Source organism: Mus caroli, unplaced genomic scaffold (genome assembly GCF_978045245.1).
Source record: "Mus caroli unplaced genomic scaffold, Mus_caroli_1 scaffold_4, whole genome shotgun sequence".
NCBI classification, from domain to species: Eukaryota; Metazoa; Chordata; class Mammalia; order Rodentia; family Muridae; genus Mus; species Mus caroli.
Window position 1 is genome coordinate 83,235,748 of NW_028227259.1, and position 25,272 is coordinate 83,261,019.

Consider the following 25,272-nt stretch of genomic DNA (forward strand, 5'->3'; position numbering starts at 1 on the left):
ATTTTTTAACATACCAGCAATTTCCAAATAACAAACAAACTCTGGCTATTTTCTATATCAATTTTTCATTTTTGCATATAAGAAAGAATGAAGGGCCGGGCATGGTGGCACACACCTTTAATGCCAGCACTTGGGAGGCTGAGGCAGATGGATCTCTGAGTTTGAGGCCAGCCTGGTCTACAGAGTGAGTTCCAGGACAGCCAAGGCTACACAGAGAAACCCTGTCTCAAAAAAAAAAAAAAAAAATTGAAGGATTGGTGCTGGGTTAATTTAATTTTAAAACTATAATACTCTTCCTTTTTCTGAGGTAAATGTTTTTCCCTTTCATTGTCATATGGAATCACGTAAATGACAAGCAAGTAGGTACTGTGCAGTTCACACAGAACCCTATTCATCAAAGCTTTTTGCTGGGAACCCCTGTTCCTGTATATGTTTCAGAACAGTTGAAGATCTAGTCTTGGCTTCTTTTGTCTTTTTTCATATTGTATATTTTACATACAGACTGTTGTCACATTTACTGCTTGTTACTTTAACATAGTTACCATTCTGTGATTATATATATATATATATATATATATATATATATATATATATTCTTGGAGAAGACAGCAGCATTGATTAAACATGATAATTTATCCATGTCTTCAAAGCACTCTATCATTTCTTTATAGTTTTGAATAAAAGAGAAAAATGGCTGCTTATAAGTAAAAATAACCTAAATAACTGCCCCCATATCATTGTCTTAAAGTAGATTGATTAATTAAGTCTTTGATTTTAAAGCTAGCATGGAGATTTCAAATTTCATTCAAATTTTCCTATCTCCTTTGGCAAGAAGGAGAGCATAATTGAGACTGTGAAAACCAGGAGCCTCCCAGAGGCCTCCAGTAATGACGAAAGTGGTGTGCACTTCATGTCCCTGGGAGATCTCATGCTGAATGCCGGATTTGGGCATGGTGGCAAAGCTATGACGAAGGGTCTTCGCAGTAAAGTAAGAAGTGACTGCATTTAGTTAAAAAAAAAAAAAAAAAAAAACGTATTACATCCAGGAGAGATCAGTAACATTACATTGCAAGATTTCTATTGCTTCCTTCCCTCTCTACAGTTAAGAATATCCTGCACCTAAAATTAAGCACAATTTTAAACATGTGTAATGTGTACTGAGATCCATCATCAATTGACTTTGCTTGGATGACACTCAGAAACTACATCTTCTCTTCCAGCCCACCTAGAGTGTTGCCAGACTAGGAGAAGAGACATCCTCAGCTCCCAAATTCAACATTCCCGGCAGATCTAAAGATAATCTCTCAGTAACGAAAATGTGCCTTCCAGGATGATGGAGCTGTACTCTGCCTTCGGCTCTGTGAAAGAATTTCAATAAATAACATAACTGATGGAATTTTTATTCACTGGACTTCATGTGATATGCTGTTTGGAAAATATGCTAAAAAATGAAGAAAGGCTGCAGCAAGTGTGGCTTTATTAATATGTTTTATTTTGTCGTGTATGTCCAGTGTATGTCCAGGACTGGATTCTGTTAGTAATATACTTTGGGGTAAGAGAAAAAAAGGCAAAGTGTTTTCTTCTTTTCCTTCTTATCCATTTAATACTCATAGAATCCTTATAAACCTCTACAGTATCTAAGTTGGTAAAAGGATGGTGACTAAAATTGGTCCAGTTTATAGTGATAAGAATAAGTGCCATAGTGGCACAAAATTTGTTGGAGTAAACAATCAATGTCTACTTTAACTGAAGAACTGTGTCACTAGGTGGAAATAAAAGACAGATAATTATAAATGGGCTTATAAGTATTTAAAAGGAAACCATAAAACCCCAAACCTCTCCCTCACATGTGTATGATAGGAAATGTACAAGTGTAGTTATATAATAGTCACTTTTAAGATGGATACTATTTTGCTATTTGAAAAATAGTTAAATGGCAGCATTAGTTACCATAAAATGAAGTAAAACTAAGGACTGTATTGGGTAGATTCTGAGTGCATAAGTTACTCTCCAGAATGTATTTTGGCAGGAACACAACTTAGTATTTTGGAGCGGATACATTGTCCCAGGAGTGAAATTAGCACACACACTTTCTGGCTCACGATCAAGAAAACTTTTATCTCAATAAATCAAACAAATATATATAGTGTTAAAAGGGACAACAGAATTCCCCAGAGAGATGTGGTCCACAGACTCACTCCATGTCCAAAAGCTCATCATTCTCACGGAGTAATCACCTTTCCCTCTTTGAAAACTCAGTGATGTTTTCACCAGTGATGTTTTGTGCTGTGCTGTCTATAGCTTAAGGTTATAGACAGATTTCTTTTGTAGACGAACAATAACAATTTATTACAGTTTTAATTCAGTTGATTCATCCTCTAACACTATTGAGAAAGAACTGAGTAAAACTTCAGTTTATTGAGTCCATGAAGAATATTAGCATGCATCAGTCTACCGTCTGGAGAAATGCTGTTTCCAGTTTACCTCTCCCATGTAAATTCCTCATCATTGCTTTATAGAATCAGTACTGTTTATTTGAACATGCTGTTTTCAGCCTGTGGAAAGTTCTGCTTCCATGGGAAATGACCCAAGCATCTTTTAAAGGAGAGGAAGCAAAAGAGAGCATCTAAAACCTGAAATCCCATTCTTTCCTGAGATCTGTTTACTCTGTGGTGAGTAAGAGCTAAAAGTGATTTTGAAATGTTTGCTGTGGTCACCGAAGAAATGGGTTTGAAATAAAATAAAACAGCTGAAAGGCTCTCATTCTGATTGCAATCTGGATCTGTTGCTCACAAAACAAAAATCCTATACAAAGTCCTTAAAAAGCTCCCAAATGGACCCCAGGAGGAAATAGAAAACAGTGGAATAAATGTGTACTCTGCTAAAGGAAATGCATTGAAAACCAGAACTGTGAATGGGACAAAGCCCAGAAGGAAACATAGTAAAGTATTCTTGGGTTGATTTCAGGGAATGCAAAGAAATAATTTTTATGTGAAGTTACAAATGGTGCATATGAAAAACCAGGCAAATGGAGAAAATGATCAAAGACAAAAGAGTCCATAAGATATTAACCTTGCAGAAACAGGCTGTTTGATTTAAAGCACATAAGAAAATGATCCAGAGAGTAAGGGTAGAAAATGAAATGGGAAATACAGAGGTATTTGAGTTAGAAAATAAAAGGTTTTATAGATAAATAAAGCTGCAATAAGGTTATGAGAGCCACTGTGGCCTCTTTAGAAATCGAAGGTAACTGGGGCTAGAACAGAGAGATGCCATGGTATGTGTTATACAGGTTTGAGGCTTCATTAAGAGGAACCACACATACTAAATCACACTCATTTTTTCCATAGGTAATGAAACTTTGGGGTAAAACAAGAAGTTAATGGTAGCACACAGATATTGTAGAAAAAACACCTATACTTAAGCCAACTAATTGTAGAAGTTGAAAAGAACTACTAGTGATGAAAGAAAAAAATGATGTTTACATGAATAAGCATGTAAAGGAAAACAAAATCCAAATGAAAAATACACTTTATGGGACCCATTGTCTTTTGGTTATTAAATTGTAATAATTTAGGGAATATATGAATTAACATTAAACAAACAATATTTTCCTTCTTTTTTAAAAGTACAAAAGAACAAAAGATAATAAGAATATTTTACAGACTAACCATTCTTTTGAACTGTCCTAATCACATAATGATATTCTAAGCTTAACCCAGCTAAAACTTCTTATACCCACAGCAGTGATATTAGAGTGAAACATTTTGGAAAAATAAGCATCCTAATACCTGCAGAAGTATCAGAGAGGCATGCTTTCCAAAAGCCTTTGGTAACTGCTAGATACATATTATTTCTGCAACGACTAAATCATTTAGAATATTTTATAAGCTATTGGAATGCTTTCTGACACTTAATGTTACCAACTATGCTCACTAAAAATAAAGGTAGAGCTGTTCAATATTTAATGTCAATATGACAAAAAAAATAAAACATACTTGCTCATGTCTATTACGTTTCCTTTCTGATATTTGCCTACGGGTGACCAGAAAGTATTTGCATAATCAATACCGACTAGCAGTTATGAAATTCAGAATATACGATTTATATGCACACTTTTCAGTTTCTGTCTTTATATCTCGCAACACTCTGCATCTAAAACGGTGTCATATTTTTTCTCAAATTTTAGTCAATTGACTGCTTAGAGTCCAATATGGATATAGACCCTTTTTTCATCTAAATCAATTTATTCATTCCTATGAGTTTATCTCACTATATCCTACCTATTAGGAACAAGAAAAGATTAGGGATTTAGAGTTTTAGTTCTCAATTAAAAATATCCTAGTATTTTAATAATAATACTGAATTCATATGTTTCACCATTAAAAAGACTTAAATAAACTATAAAAAACAGCAAGGGGAAACCATCTCAGCTATCTGCAAAATGACTATTTTTTGCTAATGATGGATTGTGTAAACTATTTGATAAATGGTTTGTATTGCAGTAGAATTTTCTTGGAGGTACTGCTGATATGAAATCAGCCCTTTTGACTCTTGGGCCTGACTAATTTTACTAATGCAGTAAAACTTTGTGTTCAAAGTCATATCTGTTGGTCGCTAGTTTTAAGTTATTTTCCACCATTAAGTGCTCTACTAAAGCCATAGGTTTTGTACAGTCTATAGCATAATGTTGATTTTGTTGATTCAACACTGTATGTCATGTACTACCTGTAAAGTAAATACTCCAGAACTGATAAACCAATACAAAAACATCATCAACTATTCACTCTGGAGTATCTGGCTATATAGATAGTTGGCTTTGAAAAGTGAACTGACCATCTAATTAGGCAGCCAATGAGCATCTGAATTCTGGCATATATAGTAATAAGTACAATGACAAAAAGTCACTTAGTGACCATTCTTGAGTAATCCTTATTTTGCATTAGTGTATTATTAGAAATATAATTCTTAGGAAGTGGCTGCAATGAATGTTATTTTACTTACTTTGCTTTTATAAAATTAAACTGTACTATGACTTTTATATTGCAGCTCTTGTGGACTGGTTTAATTCCAAGTAAACACATTTTATTTACCACTGACACAGTCTCAATCCCAAGTATGTTTGCATCATGAATCAATGTGGCTGTCAGTGGATTTCAGAATCTGCCCTATTTGTTTTATAGACTGTGTTTACCAGGTATTCTACAGAAATCCAAACAATTGTGGCCTCAGAGGAAGGATGACTAAGGAATCTGTAATATTTCAGAAATTAAAATACAATGGTCCCATCTCCACCCTTCATACCCTTTTCCACCCAGTCTCCTCCCTCATTCCATCCATGATGTGTAGTCTATTTCCCATTTCAGTGAGTTTTAACCATAGCCCCCCTTAAATCCTCCTTGTATGTAGCTTCTTTGGGTCTGTGGATTACAACATGGTTATCTTGTATTTCAAGTCTAATATCCACTTATAAGGGAGTACATATCGTGTTTGCCTTTCTGAGTTTTGTCACTTAGTGTGGACTTTTTTAGTTCCATCCATTTGCCTACAAATATCATGATTCATTTTAACAGCCGAGTAATTCTCAATTGTGTAAATATACTACATTTTCTTTATTCATTATTCAACTGAAGGATACATAAGTTATTTAAAAATAAAGCCTCGATGAACTTCCTTGTGGTAGGATGGATCATCCTTTGGGTATATGACCAAGTGGTTATAGACAGGTCCTGAAGTACATTGATTACCAGATGTCTGAGGAAACACCACACTGATTTCTATAGTGTCTGTACAAATTTTCACTCCCAGTAGCAATGAAGGAGTGTTCCTCTTGACTCTCATCCTCACCAGCATGGAATTGTAAGCTCAACATAAGCCCAACTTTCAAATGACCAACAATGAGTGGCACAGTTTCCAGAAGTAGGTCAGAGCTGAACATGTCATGAGTAATTAAATGCAGTCAGATGAGAAAAATGCAGCACAGGATACAAGTTATTGACAAATAATTCCAGACACTAGGAAGAAAACAGAATTAAAATGCTATGAACATCAAATCCTGTACACACACACACACACACACATAGAAAGAGAGAGAGAGAGACAGAGACAGAGACAGAGACAGAGACAGAGACAGAAGTTAGTTGATTTGAAGAGATGAGAGAAGTCCATGTAAACATGTTATTTCCTTCAGAATAACCATTGTTTTAATGCTACTGTGTGTATATTTTTTTTTACCATAGCTATCATTGAGTGCAGCAACTGCACATATAATGGAATCTCATTAGATGTCTATTTTACCTACTCTTCTCACTGCAGAGGACAGACAGTTTGACTCCAAGCCTAAACATCAGCTCCAAGCTCTAAGCTCTGAAGTGCTCAAAATAGTTTATGTCCATGTATAAACTGAGCCATCAGAAATAGGACCTCAATCCATTAAAATGTCAGGAGATCAAGCTCACAGTGAGGCAATGGCTAAATTTCAAAGCCCAGTGTCTTCTCCATTCTCAGAGCCTCTAGATTATTTACGTGGTTACTTTCTAAAATGGCAGCCAACAAGATTTGTGTTCTCAGAGACTGATGTAGTGGTCAATTCACTGTGTCCCATGAACTACAAATAATAACTATTTAGAAAAGAAAATTCAAACAGGCTTCTTTAAAATAACAATAAATCATTAGGAAGTCCCCCAGTATATTGCTGTGCTCAGGGTCATTATATATAATGTTTAACAGATATCCCATGGGGAAATCAAAAATAATGTAACTAGAACATACTTATTCTGTACAACTATAGATTATTACTTTGAGACTTTTGAAAATATAACTTACCATGGCAGAAACAATCATAAGACATATTCTTTATTTTGCTTTATTAGTCTCTTAATCACTAAGAATGTTTATGTTTTGACAACTACAAAAAATTTTATACTAAAATTCAGTAAAAGTTTTAGTAAGCAATTGTTTCAAAGCTAGGGTTCCACTGCTAATTATAATTGTGATGGTTCAATACCATCCACTTTTTTCCTGGTATCCATAAAAGAGAAGATAATTCTATAATTCTTATGGAGTAATAATAGTGCATTCCTTTAATGAATAATCACTATTTGAATATACATAAAACACAGCATTTATGCAGCATCTTATTTATTTGTCAATGGTCATCTGTTGCCTCTGTATTAGGAATTGACCCTTATAGGCAAAAGTGACTGAGAAAAAAAATGTTTTCTTACTAGAGTGTTCTATAAAGATTTTGAAGAAATTATTTACCTAATATAATATTAAATAAAAGTGATTACAAGGTCCCTAATGAAGAGCACAAAGTTCCCAATGAAGGAGCCAGAAAAATACCCAGGAAGACGAAGGGGATTGAAGCCCCATAGGAGGAACATCAATATGAACTAACCAGTACCCCCAGAGTTCCTTAGAACTATACTACCAATCAAAGAAAACACATGGTGGAATTTGTGGCTCTAGCTATAAAAGTAGCAGAGGATGACCTAGTAGGTCATCAATGGGAGGAGAGGCCCTTGGTCTTGTGAAGGCTCTATGCCCCAGTATAGGGGTATGCCAGGACCAGGAATGGGTGGGTTGGGTAGCAGGGGGAGGAGGGAGGGTATAGGGGATTTTTAGAGGGGAAACTAGGAAAGGGGATAACATTGAGATGCAAATAAAGAAAATATCTAATAAAGAAAAAAAGTGATCTGAGTGTGATGTTAAATTCCTGTAATCTCAGAATTTTGCAGGTGGAAACAGGAGGGGCAGTTCAAGGCCAGCCTGAGCTACATGGTGAGTTTGAGGACAATGTAGGCTACATGTAAACCTGCCTCAAAAATCAAACAAACAAACTAGGTATAAGTTAGATGTAACACCATTTTGGTAAAAATTGGGTAGAAGAAATATAATTTACCTTTCTACATTTAGAATGGAGAAGAACAGAGGGAAGAAGAAAAAGTTATAGAGTATCTAACTCTGAAGTGTGTGACTGTGCATGTGCGTGTTCGTGTGTGTGTGTGTGTGTGTGTGTGTGTGTGTGGCTTGTGTGCATTTAATAGCTTAGGAAGGAACAAATGAACCAGACTAACATGGTCTCTGATCTGAATTCTTGTTTTAAAATAAGGAACATAAACCAAAACCAAAAAAGTACAATATATAACTACATTTTTGCAAGTTCTGTGCAGAAACAAAAGGCTGTGTTGTGAAGTACAGATGTGGAGAGAACACATGTGGTCTCAAATGATGGCCCCATTCTCTCTCAGCATGAAGGTCATTTTTATACTTGTGGAACCTGTTGTCAGGACACTGAAAGAATGGAAACATGAAGGACAAGGCCCAGACAAGGCTATGAAGAGGTCCTGAGTAAAAAGCTGGCCTCCCACATTCTTAGAACCTCACAATGAGTTACTGTGCTGCGTGGGTTTCTGCTTCAGTGAGTCAGTTAATGTCAGCAAATAGTGACCACTATTGATAGGTATTTAGTCATAATCCATTGTATTCTTATAGGTCCTTTAATCTTTGTCCAATTAAAAAATTTCTGTTAGGTCTTGCTAATAGGTCTTTGGCATGGCAGGGCCATATGAGTAAGCAGAGAGTCATCACAAGTCTGAGAGTTCATGGTAGATATGTGAGAAATGGGGAAGCATAAGAGAAGAATAAGGCATCTCACTCTATGTGGGCACTGTTCAGAACCCATAGTCTTTGCACTTGTGAGCAGCAGCTTGCCTCTAGTCAAAACCTGACTCAGCTGTGTTGACGTTCACACAATTGTGACTACTGTCGACTCCTTGTGTGTTTCCAGAAAAGACTTAGCAAATGTGCATTTGCCCCAGATCAGCGACCACTCACAGACCAGACTGATAACTCTATCAAAGTACAACTTGGTGAATCAGTGAGTTTATGGAAGTTATTTACAAGAGTATGGATGAGAAATTACTCACAGGAGTAGGAAGGATTCCAAGGCAGCCATATCACCAAAAAACCCACCTCAGCAAGATTCAGATCCCATAAAAGCTGCATTCCTGCTGGGAATTTCAGGCAGCTCCAGAGGTTTGGTTCACAATTATCTTTCAACAGCTTGGCTGGTCTGCATATCTCTCTCCAGCAATTCCTTGCTGATTGTGCAAACTTGGGAAGAGGCTTTTGAACACTGTGATTTCAGCTTTCTCAAACTTGTGATTCTGTTTAATTCCTAAGTCTCCTGATGCTCTCTCCACCCTGCAGAAGAGGTTGTTTCAAGTTACAGGAAAATGTTACACAATATATCTTTGGACTATATTTATAGTATTGATCCTTAAGTTACTGAATGTTTTCTGTATGTGTTAAAATAGTTATGTTTAAATACATTCAAAATATGATTCCCCTAGAAGGAAAGATAGGTAGAAAATTGAGACACCAAAACAAAGCCCATTCTGATTAGAACATAGCTTTTGTACATTTACACAGGTTAGAACATAAGCTTTGTAGATATTGGAATGTTTACTGTCTTTGAAATTATTTCAGGAGATATAGAAACCACTAAAGGCTCCACAGAACCTGTATCTCATAAAAGATATCACTTCCTTTTCATTTTTATGTTTCAAAAATCATTTTCAGAATTGGTAATTAAGGAAGAAACTGTGGGATAATGTTGTGACTAAAATACTTTAATTTTATTTATGACATATAGACAGACAGAAGTTTGAGGGTAATTTATAAGTTAAATCCCATAATAATTAATTATTTGCCAATACAAGTAGATCCATAGAATTGCAAATAAATAAAATTATGTCTCAAAGGATGCAAAAGTTTTACAAGTTTTTCCTATTGGGTAAATATTCATAACGAGTTGGTATTTATCATTTGTTGGTGTTATTTTAAGACAGGATCTCATGATGTATATATGGCTATTCTAGAAGTCACTATGTCCTGGTGACATTTTCCACATAACCATGTGACAGTGACTACATACCCCATAAGCAAATTTATAGTTTACTTTATAATTATCTGGCTCCTGTTATATAGAATCCTCTTTTTTATCACTTTATCATTGTTTATATTTGGTAAAATGGAAGTTCAGAGTGTGAAATTAGAGGTTAGATTCGTGTTTATTCCTGATGTCAATTCTGAGCTTCTCCAGAGTGCACCATGAGTAAGTATAAAGCAATGCCAATATAAGTTTGCAAGGCAAATTATGTGTTGGCAGGATCACCAAAGTAAAATATATAGTGCTTTAAGACATCATAACAGCAAAATATATATTGTTTTTCATTTCATGCTTCTTAAACACTGGGCTCATTTTCTGAATCAATCTTCTTTAGTCTTGTATCTGCCTTTAGCACAGCTTGTTCCCCACATTGTTTACAAGCTGAATTTTCCTGCTCTTCTTCACATTTATTTTTTTCCATTGCTATCCATCAGCTCTTCTTATTATTAAGAACTTAATGTTCCATTAAGTAGATATTAATATGTTAGCATGTATAAGTACATGTCTTGAATATCCTCATTGGTAATATTTTGACTTTCAGATAGAGATAGGAAATATCTATAATTACAGTCATGAGACACATGGTTAGGCTTATGATATGCATAAATAAATAAAGATATATACTCCTGGGCATTCGGCTACATTCTTTGTCATTGCACTTACTGGCAATATTGTTCTTGACTTTCTTCCAAAAATAATAAATGTTCTCCCTTTATTCTCATCAAAGTAACCTTTAATTACTAATTTGTATTTATAATTCTAAACCCTAGATGTGCCTATCTTTCTATAAGAATATGGCTGTTGGGAAATAGCACTGCAATAGTGATCCTGACATGTGAGAAATATTAGCAGTTGCCACCTGTTAGTTTTGAAGAGACCTAGAGATTTGTTTAGGAGATGTACATTAAGAGTTCTTTTTATTTGTATTACAATATCCATGGGTTTTATGATATGGTGACAAAAATTTTCTGTTTCACTTCATATATTGTTATCTCTGTTTTCCCAGTCTGCTGTATTTCTAATTTAATTCTAGGAATATATAATAGACATATGCCAATCATTACATAATCACATGATCAGCGACATATAAGTAAAAAACAAACAAAAACACTAAAACTAAGTAAATATATTTACTATTTAAATATAAACTCTATAGAAAGGTAGTTTGGTTTGGATATATTTATTTTGGGGCCAGGATCAGGTGTGTTTGCTTTTTAAAGTTAGAAATCCACAAAGTGATTCCAGAAGTATATTTAACAGTAACTTTCTATCCACTCAAGAATCCCTTTCCAAGGGAAATTACTCTTGTGTCAGGGGGTCAATCAGTGTTATTCCATGCTAAACAAAAAGGAACTAAACAAACAAAAGTCCCTAATCAACCAGCCACATACTCGTCAACTTTAGAAATGTCTACTCATCAACCTTAGAAATGTCCTTAAGTATGAAACTTGAGAGGTAGTCCTTGGAACCAGTTAACAGAATTCTTATAGATTGTTTGTATATCTATCATGTGCAATATGTCTCCTCTCAGAATCCATGCTGGGGTTGTTGGATTGATTAAAATTTTCTAACACTCTGTAATCACTCTCATCTGCCCGTGGGACATTAGGGATTTATACTGTTTCACAAGTTATTTGTTTGTTTCATTTCTCTCTCAATATTATTGTATCTTTTCATTCCAAACAAATATTTACTTTTCTTCTTCAAATTCCACCTTCACTATATTAGTTAACACATGAAATTGATTTTTTAATCTCTCAACAAATGGCTCAATCTAATAAGTGTACCTAGTACCTACAAAAGGGAAATGTATTTTATATGTAATTATACTATGATATTTATAAGTGTGTGTTCTGAAACCAAACTTTGTTCAAAACCTAGGTTTCTTACTAACCTCCTATGTGACTTTAGTATTTTCTGTGTCTCTTTCTTGAATTTCAAATGAGAAAAATAATTGTCCCCACTCAATATTTTAGGTATCAGATTAACTAATATTTAGCACAGTACCTAGAAAACTGTTTACAAAGACGGTGCTCATTTATGTATATGAGTATACAATCATAAATAATTATATGATCGTGTACATTAAACAAATGATTTGAAATTATTTTATGTAATACTGTTTTACTTCCAGAAATAGAAATATCAATGTATTTTGTCAAACTGGTAATTGTCTGAAAATTAAACCAGTGGTTTATCAAGTTTATACTAAATTTTTTTATTCTGGATACATTGATTTCCAAAATAATTTTACAAACTTGAGATACAGTTTTTAAGAATATACAATTATTTTATTATTAACGTCAAAAACGCTGGAAAAAATACTATAGATTTAAAATCCAGATGTATGAGCAATAATTTTTATATAATTGCCAAAATACCTCCCTGTATATATTTGACAGAGTATAAGGGTGATCAAAAAATAATAAAGAAGTTTAAAAACAAATACAATTCTGGGAATTGTCCATGTCTCCAAGTCATATCTGAATCAGGGCTTAGACAACAGTTAGAAGAGGTAATCTGGATTTCATTAGCTATCATTTTATACTATAATAAACACCTTGACCAAATTAACTAGTAGAAGACTTTATCTTTGGTATGTTCAAATTAGGTAAGACACCATTACAGAAAGAATGCATGGCAGAAAATAATAGAAATGGTGGTAAAAGCAGCACTATGAGAGATTTCAGCACACAGATAGCAGATAAGGAATGAGAGAGATTTAGCCACTCAAAGACCATCTCCAGTAACTCACTTCCTTTATCAAGGACACATCTCCTAAGCATTTCCAGGCACTGCCACCAACTGGGGACCAAGTGTTTAAATAACCTATGGGGATATTTCTCACTTAAACCAGAATATGGACATAGTTAACTGGTTTAATTTCTTGTTTTGTTTGAATTAGTTTTATTCATTTAACTTCTTCTATGAAGAAAAAAGATAAGAGGTTGAAACTAGCAACAGATGCCATTGTTTAAAGGCAGGTGTCCATTGACTCTCAAGTTCACAGTCTACTTCACAACTTTTAAGCTATAACTTCCAAAAAAGAACCTTCTGTTGCTTGGTGTGAACTATTAAATAATATGAATAGTACAGTTATTTTGGTCATAAAACATTTATTTCATTGTTACATATAACACAGGTGTTCAATAAATGATTAAAACAAGAAAGATTAATAACCAATAGCATATGTTCTGGAATCACACTGCCTCAATGTACTTAACCCAGCAATTATTAAATGTGAAATTTTTCCAATGTTTTTTAAAGACCTTATTGATTATTAATTTAAAGCTTATTTTAGTTATCAATTAAATATTTTAATTATATTTATATACATTGCTATATAGACTAGGTCAGAATTTGTATATAATTTCTCCTATAGATAATTAATAAGAATTATCTTACAAGATATAATTTAAGTTACGGCAATAAAGTAACAACATGCTTGCTTCTAGAATGTTATGAATGTCTGAGAAGCTACAAAGATGTTACAGGGTAAGTATAGTCTGTCATGGCCCTTGTGCAGAATCAATCACCCTTTCCCAAGGTCTCCTGAAGTTTTGCCTCATCTCAGCAATAACTTCAGGACTGAAGTACAGGATCACATATTTTTCAGTTAGTTCTAACTGCAGTGGACATCCCTGCCCTGCTATATCTCAAGCCCAGCCTTTATAAAACTGTTCATATCAATATCAAATCCTATATACTAAGCACAGCATCCCCCATGAACCCAACTTCCTATTTAAAAGGTTTAAAAGTCAAGGAAGTGAAAGAAAGCTCTACAGGTAAAGACTCAGGGTGAAAGAAGAGAACCAACACCAATGGGTTGTTCACTGAACTCCATACACAGACCAGGCCATGCCACACATGCCTGCACACATGCACTCAACTCACATACAACTAAATAGATCATAGAAAAAATTACAAATTTAGAAGGAAAAAAGTATAGCTTAGGGTGCGAGGAATCCATACCACAGAAATAATAACATCAAGCTGAGCATGTGGTCACAGCAAAATTTTTGGCTATGAGACTGAATAGTTTGCAGCTAATAGTTGCTCTCTGGTCATAAGAAGGCCTTAGGTGTTGTAGAAAATAATCTGAACCCAAAGTTATCTTTGTTTTGAAATAACTGAAAATTTTTATTACACCATGTTAATATATCAACCAAGATTATTCTCTTCAAGAACCCATGAATTTCTTATAAATTTCCTTGATTTTATTCCATTACATAAAAACCCACACTCTCTAACCCACTGATATCACACTTCCTTGGGATTTCAAAAATGAAATTAAAGTAATGTCCTCTCTTCAGAATAAATTTTGTAGATTGGATATAAGAGAAAAATAAAGGGATTTTTATCACATCAGAATTGCTTTAAATATTTACTTATCCTCTTCTAAGATTTTCATAATTTTAGTACTTGAATATATGTTGCATTTTAAAAATTGTTTATTTACATGAAATGCTGCTGTTCTCAAAGTTCCTTACTCACAGAGACCTCTTCCATTTCCAGTTCCCCACTCTTCAGAAAAAGTAACCCTGTGGGTATTCTCTCACCCTTGTGCATCAAGTCTCTGCCAGGGTAGGCAAATCCTTTAGCATTGAGGTCAGACAAGGCAGCCCGGTTGGGGAATGGATATCACAGTTACACTAATCTTTAGGAAGAGCCTCTGCTCCAGTTTTGGGGGACAGGAGTGGCACATGGAGACTGAGCTGCACATCTACCTCATATGTTCCTGGGGCCTCATTCAAGCCCATGTGTATTCTTCAGTTGGTAGGTCCGTATCTGAGAGCCCCCAGGGGGTCCAGGTTTATTGATTCTATTGGTCTTCCTGTTGGTTCTCATGCTCTTCAGGGCCTTCAGTCCTTCCATCAACTCTCCCATAAGAATCCCATGGTGCATTTTTTAAAAATTTCTGTTATCTTCTTTGGGCATCCCCTTCATACTATGGATCCCATTCTAACTGCCTTGGTCTTCTTAGATGGGTTCTTAGCTCACTCATTATAGGGTTTTTTGCTCTTTGGGTTTTTTTTTCCCCCACATTACTTACTAGTCAGTACAGTTCCTAGAAAACTCTGTACACTTCACATCTTAGCGATTCCTAGATTTAATGACTTTTCTACTCACGATACTCAAGTGTTATGACTCTCTGTCTTTGGTCTTTTCTGTTTTTGTCTGTTCTCATACAGCTTACACATATTGACACATTTCTTTTTTCAAATAAACATTCCACCATAGCTCTAGTCAACTAACACACACACACACACACACACACACATAAAAACACCTAGCACATGATACTTCACATAGACCTCAGGAAAAAGCAAACTGTAATTTCAATGACAAATGTCTACTCCATTGGCCTTGATATTCATAATTAATAATGATGATGATAATAAAAACAGCTTATATTTTAAATTCTCTACATAGTAATTGCAGTAGCTTGCAAAAACCTCATTTACATGGCTTGAAAAACCTAATTGGGTTTTGCTCAGTGGGGAAAGAGGGATGATCTCTGTTGGTTGTTTCATCCTCCAGAGCTGAATGACTGGAATTTTACAGAGTCTTACTCACTGATGTTCTTACCAACAAGTGATGTTCAAAGAACATGTGAGCAATGTTGCTGAAACACTAAGCAGGCCCTGTATAGATTGTCTGGACTCTCCATATCACCACACTTAGGAAAATAGAAAATGAGGTAGAACCACGGTTTAGATTTGAATAGTTTTATCTAATTCAGAATATTTCTCCTCTGCACTAATAAATTCACCAGACCACGAAATTATCCTGCTGGTTCAAAAGAGATAGAAACTAGCTTCTCAATCGGGGAGTGGGAAATGTTATAGAAGAGTATACATGGCCAGAGATAACAAAGAATACAGTAAGAAATATTATCATGTGAGCTTCAATGTGTGCTTTGAGCTTTCTTTTACAAGTATGGGTGATCTTGCATTTGGAGCATATATGTTGAATTGAGAGCTCATCTTGGTAGATTTTTCTTTTGGTGAGTATGGAGTCTCTTTCTCCATCTTTTTTGATAAGTTTTGGGTGAAAGTGTATTTTATTGGATATTAGAATTGGTACTCCAGCTTGTTTCTTGCGACCATTTGATAGAAAAAATTTTCCAGCCTATAACTCTGAGGCACTGTCTGTCTTTGTCACTTAGGTGTGTTTCGTGTAAGCAGCAAAATGCAGAGTCCAGTTTAAGTATGTAGTCTGTTAGCCAATGTCTTTTAATTGGGGGAACTGAGTCCATTGATGTTGAGAGATATTAAAGACAGTCTTAGTCAGGTTTTATATTCCTGCAGAAAACATCATGACCAAGAAGCAAGTTGGGAAGGAAAGGGGTTATTCAGATTACACTTCCACATTGCTGTTCATCACTGTAGGGAGTCAGGACTGGAATTCAAGCAGGTCAGGAAGCAGGAGCTGATGCAGAGGTCAGGGAGAGATGTTATTACTGGCTTGCTTCCCCTGGCTTGCTCAGCTTCCTGTCTTCTAAAACCCAGGACTACCAGCCCTGGGATGGCACCACCCAAAATGGGACTTCACACCTTCGAACACTAATTAAGAAAATGCTTTCCAGCCGTATCTCATGGAGGCATTCCTCAAGAGAGGTTCCTTTCTCTGTAATAACTCTAGCTTATATCAAATTGACACACAAAGCCAAACAGTAAAAGGACCAAGACTGTTGATTCCTGTTTTATTGTTGTTGTTAGAGGTAGAATTATGTTTGTATTTCATTTGGGTTTGTTGTGACAAGATTAATTTTTTGCCTTCTCAAGGGTGTAGTTTTGCTCCTTGTGTTGGATTTTCTTTCATTATCCTCTATATGGCTGGATTAGTGGAAAGATATTATTTAAATTTAGTTTTGTCATGGAATATCTTGGTTTTTCCATCTATGGTAATTGAGAAATTTACTGGACTTGCATTTGTATTCTCTTAGGGTCTGTATGACATCTGCCAAAGATCTTCTGGCTTTTAGAGTCTCTGTTGGGAAGTCTTATGTAATTCTGATAGGTCTGCATTTTTATGTTTCTTGATTGTTTTCTATTTCTGCTTTCAATATTCTTTCTTTATTCTGTGCACTTTTGATTATTATTTGACAGGAGGAATCACCTTCTGGTCCAATCTGTTTGACATTCTGTGGGTTTCTTGTACATTTATGGACTTCTCTTTTTTTAGGTTAGGGAAATTTTCTTGTAAAATTTTGTTGAAGATATTTTCTGTCACTTTGAGTTGGGAATCTTTGATCTCTTCTATACCTATTATTATCCTTAGGTTTGGTCTTCTCATTGTGTTCTGGAGTTCTTAGATGTTTGAGTTAGCAGTGTTATGCTTTTTGTATTTTCTTTGACTGTTGTGCAAGTGTCTTCTATGGTATCTTCTACAACTGAGATTCTCTAGTCTAGCTCTTGTATTCTGTTGGTGATGCTTACATCTGTGAATCCTATTCTCTTTCCTAGTTTTCCGTCTCCATGATTGTCTCCGTTTGTGTTTTCTTTAATGTATTTGTTTCCATTTCTAGATCCTGGATGGTTTTGTTAAATTCCTTAACCCTATTAGCTGTGTTTTTCTGTATTTCTTTAAGAGATTTATTGGTTTCCTCTTTAAGGGATTCTACTTGTTTACCTTTGTTCTTCTGTGTTTCTTTAAGGGAGTTATTTATGCCCTGTTTAAAGTTCCCTATCATCTTCATAAGATGAGATTTTAGATCTGAATCTTGCTTTTCAGTTATGTTGGGGTATCCAGGGCTGACTCTTGTGGTAGTACTGGGTTCTCAACACTCCACTCCCACCAGTGGACAAATCATGGAAATAAAAACCAAACATAGTCACAGTGAAACTAACAGAAATTATGAAGCAAATGGTTTTAACAGATATCTACAGAACATTTCACCCTAGAACAAAAGAATATACTTTCTTCTCAGCACCTCATAGTACCTTCTCCAAAATTGACTATATAATTGGACACAAAACAAGCAATAGATACAAAAAGATTTAATTAATCCCATGGGGTTCTATCGGAAACCACAGACTGGACTTCAATAACAACAAAAACAACAGAAAACTCATGCACATGGAAGCTAAACAACTCTTTACTCCATGATAACTTGGACATAGAAGAAGTAAAGAAAGAAATTTAAGACATTTAGATTTTAACAAAAATTAAGGCAAAACATACCCAAATTTATGGGACACAATGAAAGCAGTGCTAAAAGGAAAACTCATAGCTCTGAGTGTCTTGATAAAGAAATTGAAGAGATCATACACTAGAAACTTAACAGCATGTCTGAAAGCTGTAGAACAACAACAACAACCTTAAAGCAAATATACCCAAGAGGAGTAAATCCAAGAGCAGTAAATCATCAAACTTGGGGCTGAAATCAACTAAGTGAAAATAAAAAGAACTATACAGAGAATCAACAAAACTAGGAGCCTGTTCTTTGAGAAAATCAACAAGATAGATAAACCTTTAGCCAAACTAACTGGAGGGCACAGAGACAGTATCCAAAATCAGAAATGAAAAGGCAGACATAACCACAGAAATTGAGGAAATTTTTTAAAAAGTCAACAAGTCCTGCTACAAAAGCCTATACTTAACAAAACTGGAAAATCTAGATGAAATGGTTGATTTTCTAGACAGATACCAGGTAGGCATGTAGAAGAATGCAAATTGGTCCATTCTCAAGTCCAAGTGGATAAAGGACCTCCAAATAAAACAATGGCCCCAGCTGTAAATGTAGCAGAAGATGACCTTATCTGACATCAATGGGGGGGGGGGGGGGGGGCTTGTCCTGTGTAGGCTTGATGCTCCAGTGTAGGGAACTGCTAGGTCAGTGAGGCAGAAGTATGTGGGATCACCCTCATAGAAGCAGGGGAGAAAGGATGAGATAAGGGATTTGAGGAGGGGAAACCAGGAAGAAGTATAACATTTGAAATGTAAATAAATGAAAATAATAATAATAATAACAACAACAACAAAACAGATATGCTGAATCTAATAGAAGAGAATGTGGGAAAGAGCCTCTAACACATGAACATATCTGCACAGGGGAAATTTTACTGAATTCAGTTAGTGAATAGAACAACAATCACTAAAGCTTTAAGAGCAACGTTGAAGTATGGGACCTAATAAAATTGAAAACCCAATATAAGGCAAAGGACACTGTCAACAAGACAAAATGGCAATCTACAGACTGGTAAAAGATCTTTACCAAACCTATATCCAATAGAGGACTAACAACTAAAATGTACAAAAAGCTCAAGAAGTTAGACTCCAGAGAACCAAATAAGCCTATTTAAAAATGAAGTACAGAGCTAAACAGAGAATTTTCAAATAAGGAATCTCGAATGGCTGAGAAGCACCTAAAGAAATATTCTACTTCCTTAGTAATCAGGGAAATGCAAATCAAAACAGCTCTGAGATTTCACTTTACACCAATCAGAATGGATAAGATAAAAACCTCAGGTGACAGCTAATCCTGTCGAGGATGTAGAGAAAGTAGAACATTATTCCATTGCTGGTAGAATTTTAAGTTGGTAAAACAACTTTGGAAAACAATGTGGCAGTTCCTCAGAAAACTAAAAACAGTTCTGCCTGAAGAGCCAGCTATATAACTGCTGGGCTTATACCCAAAAGATGCTCCAACATATAACAAGGACACATGTTCCATGATGTTTTTGCAGCCTTATTTATAATAGCCAGAAGCTGGAAACAACCCATATGTCCCCCAAAAGTAGAACTGATACAGAAAATGGGGTACATTTACTCAGTGGAGTACTACTCTACTAAATAATGACTACATAAAATTCACAGGCAAATTAATGGAAATAGAAAATATCCTGAGTGAGGTAACCTAGACACAAAAGAACACACATGGTATGTACTCACTGATAAGTGAATATTAGCCCCAAGGCTCAAAAAACCCACAATACAATCCCAAAACTATATGAAGCTTAAGAAGGAAGACCAAAGTATGTATAATTTAATCCTACATAGAAGGGGAACACAATAACCACAGGAGGTAGAGGGAAGGAGGGACCTGGGAGGGAGAGAGGAGGAGGATCGCAAAAAGATGGCAGGTTCAGGTATTGGAAAGGACATGATAGAAATACAGAGGATCAGGAAATTGAATAGAAATATATAGCAGTGGTGGAGGTGGGGGTTCTGGGGATTACTACTAGAAAGTTGCAGACCCTAGGGAAGAGAGGATCCCAGGACCCAACAGGGATTACTTTAGGAGAAATACTCAAAAAAAGGAGAGATATAACCTATAGAGACCACCTCCAGTAGATAGGCATGGTCCCCAGTCTAGGGATAGGGTCACCCACCCTTCTCAGAATTTTTAACCTAGTATGGTTTCGGTCTAAAGGAAATGCAACGACAAAAATAAATGGAGCAGAGACTGAAGGAAAGGCCATCCAGAGACCATTCCACCCAGGGTTCCATCCCATCTGCAGCCACCAAACCCAGACACTATTGCTGATGCCAAGATGTGCTTGCTGACAGGAGCCTGGTATGGCTGTCCCCTGAGAGGCTCTGCCAGCACCTGACTAATACCGATGCAGATACAGCCAACCATAGGGCTGAGCTTCAGGACCCCAATGAAAGAGATAGGGGAAGGACTGAAGGAGCTGAAGGGGATTGTAATCCCATAGGAAGAACAATAATATCAACTAACCAGACCATCCAGAGTTCCCTGGGACTAAACCACCAACCAAAGAGTACAGGTGGAGGGATCCATGGCTCCAGCTACATATGTAGCAGAGGATGGCCTTATCTGCTATCAATGGGAGGGGAGGCCCTTGGTCCTGAGGAGACTTGATGCCCTAGCTTAGCGGGATGCTAGAGCTGTGAGGCAGAAGTTGCTGTTTGGGTGGAGGAGCACCCTCTTAGAAGTAAAGTGAAGGGTAGTGTGGGATGGGACATTTGCAGAGGGGAAACTGCTAAGGGGGATACCGTTTGAAATGTAAACGAATAAAATGGTTAATAAAAAATGAAAGAAATATTATCAACTAAGTGGTCACAATATTCAAAATAAGGCTAACACCTCTTTGGTGTGGTTTGTTTTGATTTTCTATATGAAACAGGCTGTCCATGATCTTACACAGACCTCCATAATACTGCTCCCCTGAGTGCTGGGATTAAATGTGTATACCACCATGGCCATCCTCAAGGGATATCTTTTAGTTTTCTCTAATGTTAGAGTCTAAATAGTTATTTCTACAAATAAATAGGGCAGGCAGTCTATTTGCTATTCATTGTATATTCCTAAAATTCCCATAAGGAAAGCATTACTAATTTTTAACATAGGCAAGTATTTTTGTTTGTGAAGACTTTTATCACAATTTCATCATTTTCTAGTATGCTCCAATTATATCTTTCTTTCTTTCTTTCTTTCTTTCTTTCTTTCTTTCTTTCTTTCTTTCTTTCTTTCTTTCTTCCTTCCTTCCTTCCTTCCTTCCTTCCTTCCTTCCTTCCTTCCTTTCTTTCTTCTTTTTTTTCAAAATTTTATTAGATATTCTCTTCATTTACATTTCAAATGCTATCCTAGACATGTTTTTTCTGTGTAGCCCTGACTGTCCTGGTACTCACTCTGTAGACCAGGCTGGCCTCGAACTCAGGAATCTGCCTGTCTCTGCCTCCCAAGTGCTGGGATTAAAGGTGTGCACCATCACTGCCTGGCTTCCCATTCATTTTCATTAAGAGCTAGCAACAATCTGAATAAAAGAACAAACAAACTATTTTCATTTAACCCTTTGCCACCCTGCTGTGATTTAAACATCATTTGGGACGCATGATGAAATCTGATCGTCATTTATGGGAGTACAACAAGGTAAAACTTCTTTTGAGTCATGCCATTAAAAAGGACTAACACTGTTTTCTTAAGAATGAGTTAAATTTTCTGGAATATTATTTCAAAAGCAGCTGTAATAATGTTAGGTTAGGTTTTATTTCTTCAACATACATCTACTTGGCTTCTTGTTTATCAAGATGAGTTGAATCATGAGGATACCCTCACCAGTAAAAAGTATATGGATTTTCTAGTGTCTAGATTAATAATAATAATAATAATAATAATAATAATAATACATTTTAAGATGTGTCAGAGAATCTGCTTTTTAAAATCATTTCTATGAAAACACAAGTACTAAATTTTCATACAAATTTGTTAGAGCGTGAGATTCAGTACAAGGGGTATTTCTAAACTGAGTTTTTGCTACAATTGTCACACAATTATCTATTCAAAAGTGAAAGGAAACTACCTAAATTATGTCTTCCCCTGTAGTGTTGTGACTAATACCATATAGGTAATTATGGGATTTTCTGAATTTAGTTATTTTTCCAAAAGCTGATATTTACAGAAGTGATTTAAAGTGACTTAATAGTGTATATTTTAAATTAAATTGATATTTAGTTTTCCTATAAGGTGGGAATTTTATACCATCTTGCAATATTTGCCAATACCCTTGGGATGTAGCAATAACAATTAAACATTCATGAAATTATACATGGAATTCTAATCAAATTTTAATTAGTTTCTGCCTCTTCCTGTTTTAAGTGGTTGCTAGCATTATCATGGGTTTATCTAATACATTCTGAGATTTTTATTTTTCGTGTGTGTTTTTAAGAGGAAACATCTGGGAGAAAAGATCTTACCTAATTTAGCTAAGGATGAATGTCTTTTCCTTGAGAATTCAACATTTTTGCTTGTAAATTCATTCCATAAATTTGATTTAAAAAATAATAGAAAAGTAAGTTTTTTATCATTATGTCTCTACTGAAGTATGAAATAACAGCAATAAAATATGTAAATAAAGGGTATTTATTTTGAGTGGACTAAAATAGCTCATAATACTTGAAATTGCTATAAACACTATAATTTAAGATTGCATACAATTTATTTAATGGATTGAAATTTGTCACTCTCAAATTATTGAGGTTTCCTGGTGGGATATGAAAGTATAGGTTTTCTTGATTTGAAAGTAATTTTTGAAGAGAAGAAATGGTTTCCTTAAAAACAAAAGTTACTCACTTAATTAGTTAAATCGTAGTATATGCACAGGATGAATACTGCTGGCTTATCTATCTATGATAAACCTATAGAGAATGCATGGTACAGTGCAAATCACATTCACCAACATACTGAAAATTCAGTTGCACAGAAGGCAATGACCTCAAATCATGATGGTTGTACAAGATTATTTGGTTACCAAGTCAACAAGAGGACCTTTTCCTTTGTATGCTTCCTCTGAGAAACAGGTTTGTACTCAGGAAATCACTTGAAGTATCCACATTTTATGTTAGTTATGGTAAAATGTACCTAAAATACTGTTAAAGAAAGTTCTGGTAGGTATTTGGTAGATAATGGTCTCTTATCATTTTTGCAGAATCTAAACGAATTTTTTTATATATTTTGAAAAGCAAAATATAAAACCATGAAAAAATAATTTCGAAATATAATCGCAATTGTTTTCTTTAAGTTAACCTTTTTGCTCCTTTGTAACTACATCTTATAGGATATAGACTAGCAGGAATTTCCCTTACTCTGAGTAGTACTTTGTTGATGTTTTGTTTGGTTTGGTTTGGTTGGTTGTTTTTTTGTTATTGTTTTGTTTTTAGTTTCTTTTTTTTTTTTTTTTTTTTTTGAGACAGGGTTTCTCTGTGTATCCCTGGCTGTCCTGGAGCTCACTTTGTAGACCAGGCTGGACTTGAACTCAGATATCTGCCTGCCTCTGCCTGCCAAGTGCTGGGATTAAAGTTGTGTGCCACCATGTCTGGCATGTTTTGTTTTTTTCTTTACCATTCACTATTAGTACACATAGTTTTCAAATCAATGAGTAGCATATTCTTGCTTCTGTAAGAGCTTCAAATAAATATTGTGCCATCTAAAGTTGTCATTTGATAAAGTACAAAGAAATTCTAACGACACTGAATTTAGTAAAAGATTATTTCTAAATCCAACTCCTGAGGCCTGTGACTATGCCTCAAATGGCAATCTGTCATGCCTGTAAACTGCTTTATAAGATAGCACCACATATAATATATCAATACTATATTAAAATTATTAGATAATATTTATTACATGTTAAAGAACTACTTCCTAAGTACTATATAATGTGTCTACAAAACTAAAAGTAAAAAATTTAAACCACAGATATTCAATTCTAATATAATCATATTACTAATCTGCAGCTGCAAGACTTGGAAAAGAACCAAATCTTAGACCAAGTTAGGGAATGGCTTTGAAAACAAGTGCATTGGAAGAAATTCTGTAGGAAAGAAGCCAGTTCACCACCACAGATGATCTGAGGGACTACAGTATGTTTCTACCCAACTAGCAGTAAGCACAAACTCTCCTCCGCCAACTTTTCCAGATGTCTCTGACAGGCAGAAGCAGAGTCAGATGGCATGACCTGCGTGCCAAAGAAAACCCCCCTGAAACCACCAGGAACAGAAAAAAGGGCAGTTGATCTTAATGCCATGCACCAGATGGCAAAAGAATGTGAAACAATTACTTTACACACATTGTGCATGGGCTGGTGGGAAAAGTAGAAGATAGACACTTCCATTTGTCATGAGAAAGCTCAAGACTTTCCTGCCAAGGCTAGATATTTTACAACCTTTTTCAAAATTCAACAAAATCAGGAAAAGTTAATCTTTACTTTCAACACACCATGAATTTGGGAATGTTTTGATGATGACTGTGCTCTACATAAGTTAGATGGAGAAAGGCCATCTTATCCTATTTTTAATTTTTTTGAGACAAGATCATGCTATACATCCCACTCTGAGCTTGAACTCGTAGCACCCCCTTTGAGTATACGCAAAAATCATACAGTTTATTATTAGGAAAATTATAAGCTTTGAGGGGCTTAGAGCATTGCCTAGCAACAAAATGTATATGTACATATGAAAAGCACTTGTTTCAATACACAGCATTACAGAAGTCAGATGATGACAACAGATAAATAGGTGGTCCATAGATAGATAGATAGCTGGGTGGATGGATGCATGGATGTATGGGTGGGTGTACTGACAGATGGATGGACAGAGAGGCAGACAAATGAATGGATAAATCAAATGGCATTGTCCTAACAGAAGTGTTTTGAGAGTATGCTAATTCTTAGAACCCTATTTCTTAAATGTAACCAATGACAGAATAAAAAGCAAAAGTTTCTAAAAATCTATGTCAGTCAAAGATAGATGATGGAATATTGGGGGCCAGATGTTCTACAATTCCTTTCTTAGGTATAAGCCATAACCCAAATATGTGGCCCTTTGACTGTGGAAAACTACAAGTGTGACAT